This window comes from Mustelus asterias, unplaced genomic scaffold (genome assembly GCF_964213995.1).
Source record: "Mustelus asterias unplaced genomic scaffold, sMusAst1.hap1.1 HAP1_SCAFFOLD_201, whole genome shotgun sequence".
Classification (NCBI taxonomy): Eukaryota; Metazoa; Chordata; class Chondrichthyes; order Carcharhiniformes; family Triakidae; genus Mustelus; species Mustelus asterias.
The window spans coordinates 618,043-630,929 of record NW_027590192.1 but is presented as its reverse complement, the minus strand read 5'-3'; the positions used below and the strand labels follow the sequence as shown (position 1 = coordinate 630,929).

At 43.8% G+C, this 12,887-nt stretch overlaps 2 non-coding genes across 2 annotated transcripts; one reads left to right on the top strand and one right to left on the bottom strand.

Annotated features, from left to right (window-relative positions):
* The first annotated feature begins 1,355 nt into the window (after positions 1-1,355).
* On the top strand, positions 1,356-1,427 carry trnae-uuc (transfer RNA glutamic acid (anticodon UUC)). The gene has a single exon. It is a non-coding gene; the product is annotated as a tRNA-Glu (tRNA).
* Positions 1,428-7,496: 6,069 nt separating this feature from the next.
* trnaq-cug (transfer RNA glutamine (anticodon CUG)) lies at positions 7,497-7,568 on the bottom strand. Its single transcript has one exon. It is a non-coding gene; the product is annotated as a tRNA-Gln (tRNA).
* Between the last annotated feature and the right edge of the window lie 5,319 nt (positions 7,569-12,887).

Below are 12,887 nucleotides of genomic sequence, written 5' to 3'. Positions count from 1 at the left end.
GCGGTTTCACTATTTTCTCGCCATCAGCATTCATAGGTAAACAGTTGTGGGTTGGCAGTGGGTCCGTGGGCGTCAATAAAAAATAGCTCTCAATTGTTACCTGCTGTACTGTTATCTGGTATTACCAACATTATTTAATGCCGATTGACTTCAAACATATTACATATAACATCATCTACATCTTTCCATTATACCATTAAACTTAAAAGATTACAATCGAAACATAAACTCGTGGATGAGCATTTGCTCCAATTCCATATCCCTGCTTCCATTCATTCCTGGATAGATCATAAACCTGTCAAACCCCAGGCTGAAATCTGTTCAATGATGGAGCATCTACAATCCTCTGGCGTAGAGAATTCCGAAGATTCACTGCCCTTTGAGTGAATCAATTTCTTCTCACCTCAGTCCAAAATCATCAGCGCCTTATCCTGAGATTGTTTTATATTCCCGGATCAGGGAAAATAATGTCTCAGCCTCAACGCTATCAAACCCATAGAATCATAGAATCCCTGCAGTTTTTCAATGCTATCTTTCCTTTCTCGTTAAACCTGTGAGATTTTCCAGCATTTTCTGTTTTTGATTCAGATTCCAGCATCCTCATTATTTTGCTTTTATTCTGTCTAAAATGTGGAGATCCAAACTGCACACACTATTCCAAATGTAGTCTCAACAAAACCCTGAATAACTGCAGCAAGCCTTCAAACACTTCAGAACTTAACTCCATGCTCAAGGCTGGAAGGAGAGCGTGACAGTGGATAATTGGCACTCTGTACATTCCTGTAATCAATAACTGGATCAGGAAGATGAGATCTCTTTGTCTCTTTGTACTGTTATCTCTAAACTCCATCTCTTCTCAATGCTGTGTGTCATACATTCGCTTTCCCTGCTTTCCTGGTTCCCTGCTTTCGGGTTCACCAACTCTCTGTGTCTGTATCAAGCAGCGAATTGACACTGGGAGATGGACAACCAGAGGGAGCTGGATGACAGTCAGCGACAGAAACAGGAAGAGAAGCGATAGGATAATGTTTCGTAAATGAGTTGTGCCAGTTGCCATCCGTGATGAATGCCTGCCGTGTGTTACTTTGTAAGTTTCACAAAAGCCACAGTGATGGGTTTGGTGGGTTTTGGAAATTGAAAGTGTCACATGAGCAGCTTGCGGGACTATTTCACCTCACTGTCGATTTCATGTTCCAGCGAACAGGAATCGCTGTTTTCATTGGCTGATGCAGTCACTTGCGTTCGATCTAAACATGACAATTTAAAATAGAAACTTGTTTTTGGTGAATAAAACGTCTGAAATAAAAATTAAAGGCTCATGCATAAATCATTTTTTTAAAGAGCTTGCCTCAACTTCCCTGATGGTTTAGTGGCTTGGATTCGGCGCTTTCGCCGCCGCTGCCCGGGTTCGATTCCCGGTCAGGGAATTTTTCTTTATTGCTGTGTAAAAACACCGAGTTACTTCATGATTACCACTCGTTATGTCGGAATCAGTATCAGGGAGATTTCCTCTTTGGCGTCGGAATTGGAAATGTCACGTGAAAAGATTTAAAAAAGAGAGCGATCGGCTGGAAAGCGCTGACGATAGAAATGGTGATGCGGGGTAAAATCTAGCTGTTAATGGGGTAAGTTTTATTGTTTCTACTGACACAAATATCTCGCAGGTCTAGGTCCAAATCTCAGGCTCAATGACAAGAAAACCTTTCATTGAATTACACAGTAAACTCTCCGACCTCCAGGGATACAAACGATTGGTCCAGTTGGACCAAGGAGCGGCACAGGCTTGGAGGGCCGAAGGGCCTGTTTCCTGTGCTGTACTGTTCTTTGTTCTTTGTTCTTTGAAGTGGAGGCAGTTTTCACTCAGAAAGCAGTAACTGTGAGATTCACAGCGCGGAATGGAGAAAGACTCAGTTTGAGCGGTGACGCTGCCGGAGGAATAGAGAGCTGGTGTTCACCCAGAAAAGCAGCAGAGTTTAAAAACAATGGCACCCAACTTGGGGCTGGAACCCACCGTCCATTGACGGTGATAAGTTAATGTTGTTCAGCAGAATTACCACAAGATGGTTTATCACAGCTTGATACCAACACTGCTCTTTGAATGCAGTGAGCTGCAGCAACATTGAATGCAGTAGAATGGGTGGCACGGTGGCACAGTGGTTAGCACTGATGCCTCACAGCGCCAGGGATACAAGGTTAAATTTCTCGCGTCACTGTCTGTGCGGAGTTTTCATGCTCTCCCCGTGTCTGCGCGGGTTTCCTCCGGGTGCTCCGGTTTCCTTTCCAAAGATGTGTGTGGATTGGGTTGATTGGCCATGCTAAATTGACCCTAATGTCAGCGGGTTTAGCAGGGTAAATATGTGGGTTTACGGGAATGGGGCGTGGGGGGAATGTGGTCGGTGCGGACTCGATAGGCCGAACGGCCTCCTTCTGTACTGTAGGGATTCTATGAGAATATATCATTATTCATTTTAACTGGATGAACCAAGAGGCAATGCAAATTTTAATTGCTGTGGGTAATTGACGGGATTATGGGAAGGTACGGGTTTTTCTCTCCGTTGTTGAAACTGGCACCAATATCACTCAGGTTTTGGATCAGGAAGTAATTCCAACTCCACTTAAACCATGTGCTGCAAGAAAACAATAAACTTCCACTCCCTGCCCGGGAATCGAACCTCTAGCGATGAAAGTATCGAATCCTAACTAGTCGGCCACCAGGGAAACTGCCGGTAAGGATTTTAAACTAACATGTCCATGCTAACTTGGCGCTTTGTTTCTATTTCACATTAATTTTTCGTAAACCAGGGACAAGTCAGTCTGACAAATGCCTCTTGATAGAAACAAATTTACTGCGGATGCTGGAATCTGAAACAAAAACAGAAAATGCTGGAAAATCTCAATAGGTCTGAAAGCACCTGTGAATAGGAAATAGAGCGAACGTTCAAAGTCTGGATGACCCTTCGTCAGAGCTGAAGACAAAGAAATTTGTACGAGATTGATACTGTAATGGTGAGGGATATGGGTGTGGGATGGGTGACAAAGGTGTCACATATAAATAAAAAAGAGAATTTAAATGGTAGTGATCATGGCTGAGAACGGTGCTGCTGGCTGCCCATTAAGAGATCAGAATGTGTAAATGGCAGGACGAAGAAAATGTAAGAGACGGCCCGAGTAGGGTGGAGGGAGAAGGGGCAACAAGATGGAAAGTGAGATTTTAAATACACAATGCAAAACATGGAAATTAAAACATAAATATATATATATAAAATAAGACATAAAATAACAAAAATAAATAAGATAAAATGAAATAAAACAAAATAAATGGAAATGGGGTGAAGATCGAGGAGAGGAGATGCTCTGAAGTTGTTGAACTCAATGTTAAGTCATGAACGCAGTAAATGCCGAATCGGGGTTTCGGGCGATGTTCCTCCAGTTTGCATTGGAATGCCTCCCGATACCATTGGTTATTGCCCTTCCGTCACGTTACTGTTGATGAAGAGTAGAATGGTGGTAATTGGCGGCGTTGGATTTGACCTGAATTTTGTAAACCGGACAATCTTGGAAAAATTGTATCATTGGCGGTGAGATGCCAGTGCTGTGCCTGCGGAACAGCTTAGGTAAGGTTGTGGCAAGTTCTGAAGCGCAATTCTTCAGCACCATTGTCAGAATATTTTTCAGGGCTGTAGCATTTGCTCTTACCAATGCATTCAATATTTTCTTCTTGAAATCATATGGAATAGTAGAGTGTATCTCTTCCATTCAGGATCTACTCCACTCTGGCTCTATCTTTTTTTCTCTCTGTAGATCTGCCTCAGTCCTTCCCTGTCTCAGTCTAACTATCCATTCCTTTCTTTTGTTTTTGTTCCTTTTATCCTCTCTCTGTCTGGGTGGAACCAAGTTTCATTGAATTGTTGAGCTGGGGATCCGCCCTGGTTTTAAATGGCGGAGGAGACTCAATGGGACATGTGATTTAATTCAACTCCATTGATTCTGTTCACTGCCAATACCAGCTTTGATAGCAGTTACTTCTGTTGGTGTCCTTGCAGGGAAGTCTAACACACAAATTTAATATAGTCATATTTATGGAGGAGTGAGATCAAATCCCCCCACTGTCAGATTTTCACTTAAATTGCTATAAACGTTATGAACACCTTCAGTCAAACATGTGATTCCTAAAAGTGAATGCAGTAGGTTGTATCATCATTCATTTTGATTAGAGGAACCAGCAGACGGAATGTAAAGTGAGCAACTGACAGGCTTGTCGGACGAGGTTAGTTGTTCCCCCAGTGAACCAGAACTGCTTCAAGCGCACGTGATGTTTCTGTAGTGTAGTAGTTATCATATTTACCTCACGCGCGAGAGTTCCCCGGTTTGAGACCGGGCAGAAAAGTTTCCAAATGTGTTTTTTTTCAAAATCATTCACATTTCAAAATGATTCCTGTTTCTCACGAAACATTAATTGAGCTGTTGAGTCATTGCAGCGTTAAAGACGGGTAACACTCAGTAAAGAGATTAAATGGAAGATCTGTGATAGACAGCACAACAGGATGGATTGACTGACACATGGAATGATGGACCAGTGTACCATTGGTTGCTTCTCATTATTTTTAGACTTTGCTGCTTTCCTGGGTGAAATCCAGCTCTCCATTCCTCCGGCAGCGTCACCAATCAAACTGACTCTTTCTCCATCCCGCTTTGTTAATCTCACAATTACTGCTTTCTCAATGAAAACTGTTTGCAATCAGTCGAAATCAAATAGCTTAGTGGTAAATTCAGTGAGAGGAGTCTTGTCGTGTACCCCGAGATTTTTATCCCGAAATGAGTGATATTTCTGTCAATGCAAACGGTTAAATCTGACCCATTACTACTCAGATTATACCTTGTATCACCATCTCTATCGGCAGCGCTCTGCAACCTGTCACTGTCCTTTACTATCTGTGTTTGTTCTTAACCTGTTGCACAAGTGACATTTCCAACTCGGAAGCAAAACTACAAATCTCAACTCCACTGATTCTGGCAGAGCTGTTTTGGACCAGGAAGTATTACATGTTTGTTGATCAAAAACATGAAATCTTAATATATTTAAGACAGTCTGCGACCCTGAAAGCGCCGAATCCGAACCACTGGACCACCAGGATCTCGTTTGCCTGATTCTCCCAGATACTGAGTACGGCAATGTGCACAGCGCCAATTATCAACAGTCACGCACTCCTTCCGGTCTGTTAAGATTTGAAATTGTTCGTATTTTCACATTGGCTTCCAGTGTGACGAAAGCAGAGCTGTGATAATCTGATGTTGTTCAGCATTTTTACCACAATCAGGATTATACAGGACGATGCTAACATTGCACTTTGAATGTGGTGAGCGACAGTGAAATTTAATGCTGTTGAAGGTAGCTTACACATTTTGACGGGAGGAACCAGCAAGGGCAATGTAAATATGAATTGCTGTGAGTAATTCATGGGATTGTAGATTGAGACGAATTTTGTACCTTGCTGATCAAAAACGAAATCACCAGATACGATAGTGAGTTTTAAGTGGCGACTTGACAACTACTTGAATAGGATAGAAATGGAGGGATATGGTCACCGGAAGGGTCGGGGGTTTTCGGTCAGTCGGGTAGCATTGTCGGTGCAGGCTTGGAGGCCGAAGGGCCTGTTTCTGAACTGTAATTTTCTTTGTTCTTTGTTCTTAAATTGGGACAATATTTGAGCAACCATTCGTAACTTGGCAGCGGGTGCTGGGTTCCGTGGCGTAATGGTGAGCTCTGAAGGCTTCGAATCCAGCGGTCTGAGTTCAAATTTCGGCGGAACCTTTTTTTTTGCCAATGCAGACGATGGATTTGCTGAAGGATATATCGTTTAATTTTCTCACAAAGTACGAATCAGGAGGACAATTTGTCAGCCAGTTCAACTGCTATTACAATGCACATTGCTGATCCTCTGGCGCCAGATGCCTGCCACGTCAGTGTTTTTCATCTTTTTCGCTATTCTTTAACTCTGCTGAAAGTAAGGAGCAGTTGGTGTCACAAAAACAACAACGATTTGTCTAGAGTCTGGCAATTATTGAGCAAGTGTGTGTGTGTGTGTTTTGTGCGTGTGTGTGTGTGTATTTATGTGGGCGTGTTTGTGTGCGTGTGTCTGATTTGGGAGAAAGCCCTAGTGTCTCAGGTCAGATTGTTGTCGGCTCCATGATATAACGGTTAGCTCTCTGGACTCTCGCCTCCAAACTCTTCTTTAACTTGGAACAGGTGAATGACACCTGTAAGGAGACCCCTTGCTAAGTATGGATTCTCTGTCTCTCAGCGCTTTGTATTCTTGAGCAACCGTCCTCTGGACTGATGCAGTGACGCAGCGTCTGCAACGTGATTGCGGTGGAATTTGCTGAAATTTCCTCAGTGTTTAGATTTCCAATTTCTGCGAATTTTTAATAAAATGCCCATTCGCAAACCAGTCATTGGTTTAAGCAAAGAAAAGCACGGCTCTGCCGTGATTTGAACTCGGATCGCTGAACTCAGAGTCAAGAGTGCTCACTGTTGCACGACAGATCCCACAACACGCCCACCATCGACAAATGGCCACTCGAAGAATTTGACCTATAACGTTCACTTTGGCAGCAACAACAAGTACGACAACAACGCGTCGTTATGCACCATCGTTGATAGGAGAAAATCTCAGAAAACACAGTTCCCCAAATCTAGAGCAAATCATTTCATGGCAAGCCGCATCGGGAGAAATCAGCAGAAATAGTTATGTTTGACAGTACATTTGCAGCAGGCTGCGTTGTTCCGGGTTCCGTGGTGTAATGGTGAGCAACTTTGGACTATAAATACAGGAACTGGAGTGCAAATCTCAGTGGAAGATGTTCTTTTCCAATGCTGATGATTGATTTGCTGAAGGATAGTTCGTTTAATTTTTTCACAGAGTACGAATCGAGAGACAATTCACCTGCTATTACAATGCCCATTGCTGAGCCTCTGGCGCCAGATGCCTGCAACGTACGTGTTTTTCATCTTTTCGCTACTCCTTAACTCATGTGTTGAAAGAAAGGAGCAGTTGGTGGCACAGCAACCATTCGACTGAAGACTGGTAATTATGAATCAAGTGTGTGAGTATATGTGTGCTGTGTGTAGGTGCGTTTTGGGAGAAAGGCCGAATGTCTTAGGTCAGAGTGCTGTCGGTTCCATGGTGAAACGTTTCGCACTCTGGACCCTCGCCGTCCGAACTCTTAAAGAATTGGAACAGATGAGTGAATGAATGGCACCTTTATGTGGCCCCCTGCCCGCTGTGGCTTCTTTGCCTCTCAGCGCTTTGGATTCTTGAGCAATCGTGCTCTGGGGGTGAAACAATGACGCCAGGAGAGTCATTCGCTGCATCGCCTGCAATGTGATTGCGCTGGAATTTGCTGCAATTTCCTCAGTGCTTGGAATTCCACTTTCTGGGAATTTTAATTAAAAGTCCCTTCAGCAAACCAGTCACCAGCTTTCGCGAAGAAAAGCAAGGTTCCACCGAGATTTGGACTCGGATCGCTGGATTCAGAGTCCAGAGTGCTCACCATTACACCATAGAACCAGAAACGCACCCGCCACCTTTAAATGAGGACACTCAAAAAGTTTGACCTTTTTCATTCCATTATCCGCTTTCTTCACCTGTCCTGCTACATTCAGGGACCCCAGTACATGCACACCAATGTCCCTCGGCGATTCCCAGGGTCCAGCCTTCATCATGCATTCGCTTGCCTTGTTCGTTCTGCCCAACCGCATCACCTCACATCCGGATCGAATTCCATTTGCCATTGATCAGCCCAGCTGACCACCCTGTCAATATCCATCTGTGAAAGAAGGCTATCCTTGTCCCTATTCACCACCTCTCCAATGTTTCTATCATCCGCAAAATTACTGCTCAAGCCTCCAACATTCAAATAGAAATCAATCATGCAAACCAGGGATGCAAGAACACCAACGCTGATCACTTCGGGACCTCAGTGGACATAGGCTTCCAGTCTGAACAACTGCCCTCGAAATTCACCGTCTGCTCCGTGCCACTCAGACAATTCTGCATCCAATTTGACAAATTTCCTTTGATCCCATCAATAGTGGCGTATGACAACTCACTGTTTTCGCACTGCTGTTGCTGCCACGTTGAATGAAAAAGGTCAAATGCTTTGAGTGACCATTTGCCGCTTGTTCATGTGTTCTGGGGTCTGTGGTGTAATAGTCAATTCACTAATAATGAATCCAGCGATCCGAGTTCAAATCTCGGCAGAACCTCATTTTTTCTTTGCTGACGGACATTCATTTAAATTGCTTACAAAGTACGGACGGAGAGGACAATTTGTCAGCCAGTTCAACTGTTATTACAATGCACATTGCTGAGTCTCTGGCGCCAGATGCCTGCACATCAGTGTGTTTTTTTCATCCTTTCGCTGCTCTTTAATTCCTCTGATGAAAGAAAGAAGCAGTTGGTGTCACAAAAGAACAATCATTCGACTGGAGTCTGGCAATCTTTGAGCAAGTGTGAGTGTGTGTGCGTGTGCGTTTGCACGTGCGTGTGTGTGTGTGTTTGTGTACGTGTGTGCACGTTTTCGGAGAAAGGCCTCGTGCCTTAGCTATGGCTCGGTCCGCTTCACTTTCATGGTGTAACGGTTAGTACTCTGCACTTTGAATCCAGCAATCCTACCTCGAATCTGAGAGGAACCACTATTCCTCTCCCACCTCTTGTATAAATTGGGAATGAGTGAATGACACCGATAGGTGGTTTCTCCGCCTCTCAGCGATTTGTGTTCTTTAGCAATCGTACTCTGGGGTTGATGCGGTGACGCCAGGCGAGTCAATCGCTGCAGTGTCAGTGCGGTGGAACATGCTGAAAGTTTCTCAATGTTTAAAGGAACACTTTCTGTGAAATTTAAGCAAAATTTCCTGCAGCAAATCAGTCATTTGCTGTGGCAAAGAAAATCAAAGACCTGCCGAGATTTGAACTCCGATCGCTGGATGCAGAGTCCACCCTGCTCATCATTACAACGCCGAACGTGGCCGTCCGCTGCAAATGGTCACTCATTGCATTTGACATATTTCATTCAATGCGGCAGCAACATGAAGTGCGACAACAATGTGTCATTATGCGGCTACCATTGATATGTGAAAAACTCACATGACAATGTCCCTAAATCTACATCAAATTAGTGCATCTCAAGCCGTATTGGGAGATATCAGCAGAAATAGTCATGTTTCACAGGAGCAAGTACCCAGTCATAGAGGGCTACAGCACAGAAACGGCCCTTTGCCCCAACGCGTCTGCATCGCTCAAGCAACCACCTCCTTATTATACTCCCATTTTGTTCAGCTCTGGGCCCATAGCCTTGCATGCCTTGACATCACAGATACACATCTAAATACTTCCTCAAAGTTAAGTGGGTCTCTGCCTCCACCACCCATTCAGCAGTGAGTTCCAGTTTCCCACCACCTCCGGGGTGTAACGAGTTTTGCTCACACCCCCACTAAGCCTCGTTACCTGAAATCTTTAATCCGAGCTATTGATCCTTCTGCCAACGGGAAACGCTTTAATTTGATGTTTTCAAGTTTCCTTTGTACTTTGATTTTTGTTCGGGCTGTTCCTCCCCCCCCCCCCCTCCCCCCACACACTTTTGGGGAGCTGCCCCTTTTACTTTGTCCTGACTTAAATTGAGTTTGTTTATTCGGTTTGACCTTAAAAGAGGCCAACGGGAAACGTTCATTCCTGTCTTCTCTCGCTATGACCCTTATGGTTATGAGGGGCATGGACACAGTGGATAAGGTGCAACTGTTCTCCTTATTTGAAGGGACAATCGACAAGGTACATAGGTTCAAGATGAGGGGCAGGAGGTTTAAGGGATTGTGAGGAAAACCTTTTTCACCCAGACGGTGTTGACGGTCTGGAATGTGCTGCCTCTGAGGGTGGTAGATGCGGGTTGCCTCATATCCTTTAAAAACAATCTGGATGAGCACTTGGCACGTCATGACTTTCAGGGCTATGGGCCAAGTGCTGGTAAATGGGATTGGGTGGGATTTCGGGTGTTACTAATGTGTTGGTGCGGACTCGATGGGCCGAAATTCCTCTTTTTCGCTGTATGATTCTATGATTTCATGAAATCCCGTGTACTGCATCACATCCGGCCGAGGTGTGAATCCATTCTCCACCATGATGCATTTAATTGTCGCTCTCCAGTGTGACACGGCTATTGTATCAATAAGTGTGATGACCGAGTGAATCACTTTTCATTGTAGGCTAATGATGATCTTATTATCATTCTGATTTTACCCATCGGGATTCAGCTTAGAGGGAGATCTCAATTTTCTTTGCAAATAATTTCCCCATTCTGAGAACACACCAGTTAACCAAAGACATCATGCTGCAAATGCTTGATGCCTGTAATAAGAACATCTGGAAATTCTGGAACATTCATTCAATCTGACTGCATCTGTGAAGAGCGAAGCATTGATTACATTTAGAATCATAAAATCCCTACAGCACAGTAGGAGGCCATTCGACCCATCGAGCCTGCACTGATAACAATCCCACCCTATTCCCGTAACCCCACATTTTTACCCTGCTGATCGCCCGAAATAAGAACCAATTTATCATGGCCAATCAACCTAACTTGCACATCCTTGGACTGTGGGAGAAAACCAGAACAACTGGAGGAAACCCACGCAGACACGGGGAGAATGTGTAAATTCAGTGGAAGGTAAGAAAGTTTAAATGGCAAAGGGGAAGATGGACAAGGAAAGACGAGGCAGTGGGATAAAATATGAAGCAATTAATAATTGTGAAGACGATTAACCCATGAGAAAACAGATTCGTCACCACAAGTTTCCAATTTAAAAATGCAAAGAGAAAACATTTAAAAACTGTTGCAGAGTTTAGGATCGGTCATTGTTCAAAACAATCTTGATTCCCGGAGGTGAAAATACTTGGACGCTGTAACTTACTTCTAATGTCGGCGCCACCAGAGGGCAGTGAGAGATTGTTTGGGTTCAATGTTGGAAAGAGCTCCAGACTCACAAAAGTGTTCAGCAACTTTATTAAATAAAAAAAATAAATGAGTAACTATGGAAACAAATTATTATTAGCACAAATAGGATGTTTATATTTTACGCAATATATTCCTACGCCTTGCTAATGTTGCTATTGCTGTTTGTAGGTTGTAAATATTCGACATTACATTTCCGAATTCTTCCCTTTCGGAAAGCACGGGGAAATTATAAAATGAGACGTTATAAATAAAATCAGGATATTCCTCTTGTCAGTGTGAGGATGATGAGCATAGAAAAGAAAATAACCAGAACGGTACAGGACATCAACGAAATCGTTGATGCTTCAATTGAGACCCCAATGTAGAGTTTCCGAGGATAACGGAGCCAGACCGGAGCAGCGTGAGGAGCTGCTTGTATTTAAAACGATCACTTGAACTGCAACTTGGGTGGGATTCGCATGAATAATTACCTCAATTTGAAATCAATGCCTTCATTGTTGAACAGTTAAGCTTTAAACACTTTTATCAACTAAAATAACTGCAGTAAAACAGGGTCCTGGTTTATAAACAATTGACTTGTTCACACGTGACCCGGAAGAGAAGCAGCAGTGGACCAACTAATCACATCCTTACATCGGAAGAACAGAGTCTGATTCCAGCCAATCAGATTGCAGGAAACCCCAGTGTCTGAAGGTTTCTCTGGTGCATCTGACATTAGGGGAATATTGAAGTTGTTGATTCGCTTCGTGCCTTTCTGCTGTGAGATGTGCTCCATTTTCCGATTGACATTTTTATTGTATTCCACGGTGCAAATGAGTCTGTTCCATTTTATTATGGTTCTACTAATTTGTAAGTGCAAGAAATTTACTCTATAACGTGTCGAGACTGCTATTTAAGTGCATTTTGCTCCAGTGCCGAATTGACTAAATGTTTTTTTTATAGATCGGTGTCGTTCGGACCAAGTTTCACAAACTCCCATAGCCAGAACAGCCCAGAGCGGGGATTCGGTGCGGCTAAACTGCAGCTATGATATGTCCAGCATTTACAGAATGTATCGGTACAGACAAAAGCCCGGTCAAGGTCTGCAGTGGATGATACGCAGATTCTCGGATGGCAAAGAGAGAAAGGACCGATTCGAATTGGAACTTTCCACTGCGGACAAATCGAGCCAGTTGATGATTGAAAACACGGAGAGCAGAGATACCGCTTTATATTACTGTGCGATAGAGCCCACACTGAGAGGAAAGACGGCAGTCACTGTACAAAAACCTCACCCCTGTTTACAGTTGCCGTAGCGATTTAATAAACAGCACACTGCAGGCAAGACATGTCAGAACGAGAACAGGAAATGGAGTATGTGAGCGCGGTTGTCAGGGCTTTGCAATTCCTGACAGCGGCTTTGCTCAGACATATTGACAGTCAGGGCATAACTTATCCGATTGAAGAAGCAGCCACTCAGTGAGAGTGGGTTTTGTGATGAGAAAATCATCCGCATTCTTTAATTTAAGGATGATACTGCATTGTCTTACAGTCTGAGGAATCGGGGTAGACCATTTAGGACGGAGGTGAGGAGACATTTCTTCACCCAAAGAGTGGCGAGCCTGTGAAATTCATTACCACAGTAAGTAGTTGATGGCAAAACATTGAATGCATTCAAGAGGCGGCTAGAAATAGCACTTTGGGCAAATGAGATCAAAAGTTGTGGGGGTAAAGCAGGATTAGGCTATTGAGTTGGACGATCAGCCATGATCGTAATGAAAGGCGGAGCAGGCTGAAAGGTCCGAATGGCCTCCTCCTGCTCCTTTTTCTATGTTTCTATGTCTCGAATCAGACATTTGGTCTATGCCCAAATACCGCAAGACCTAAACAATATTCAGGTT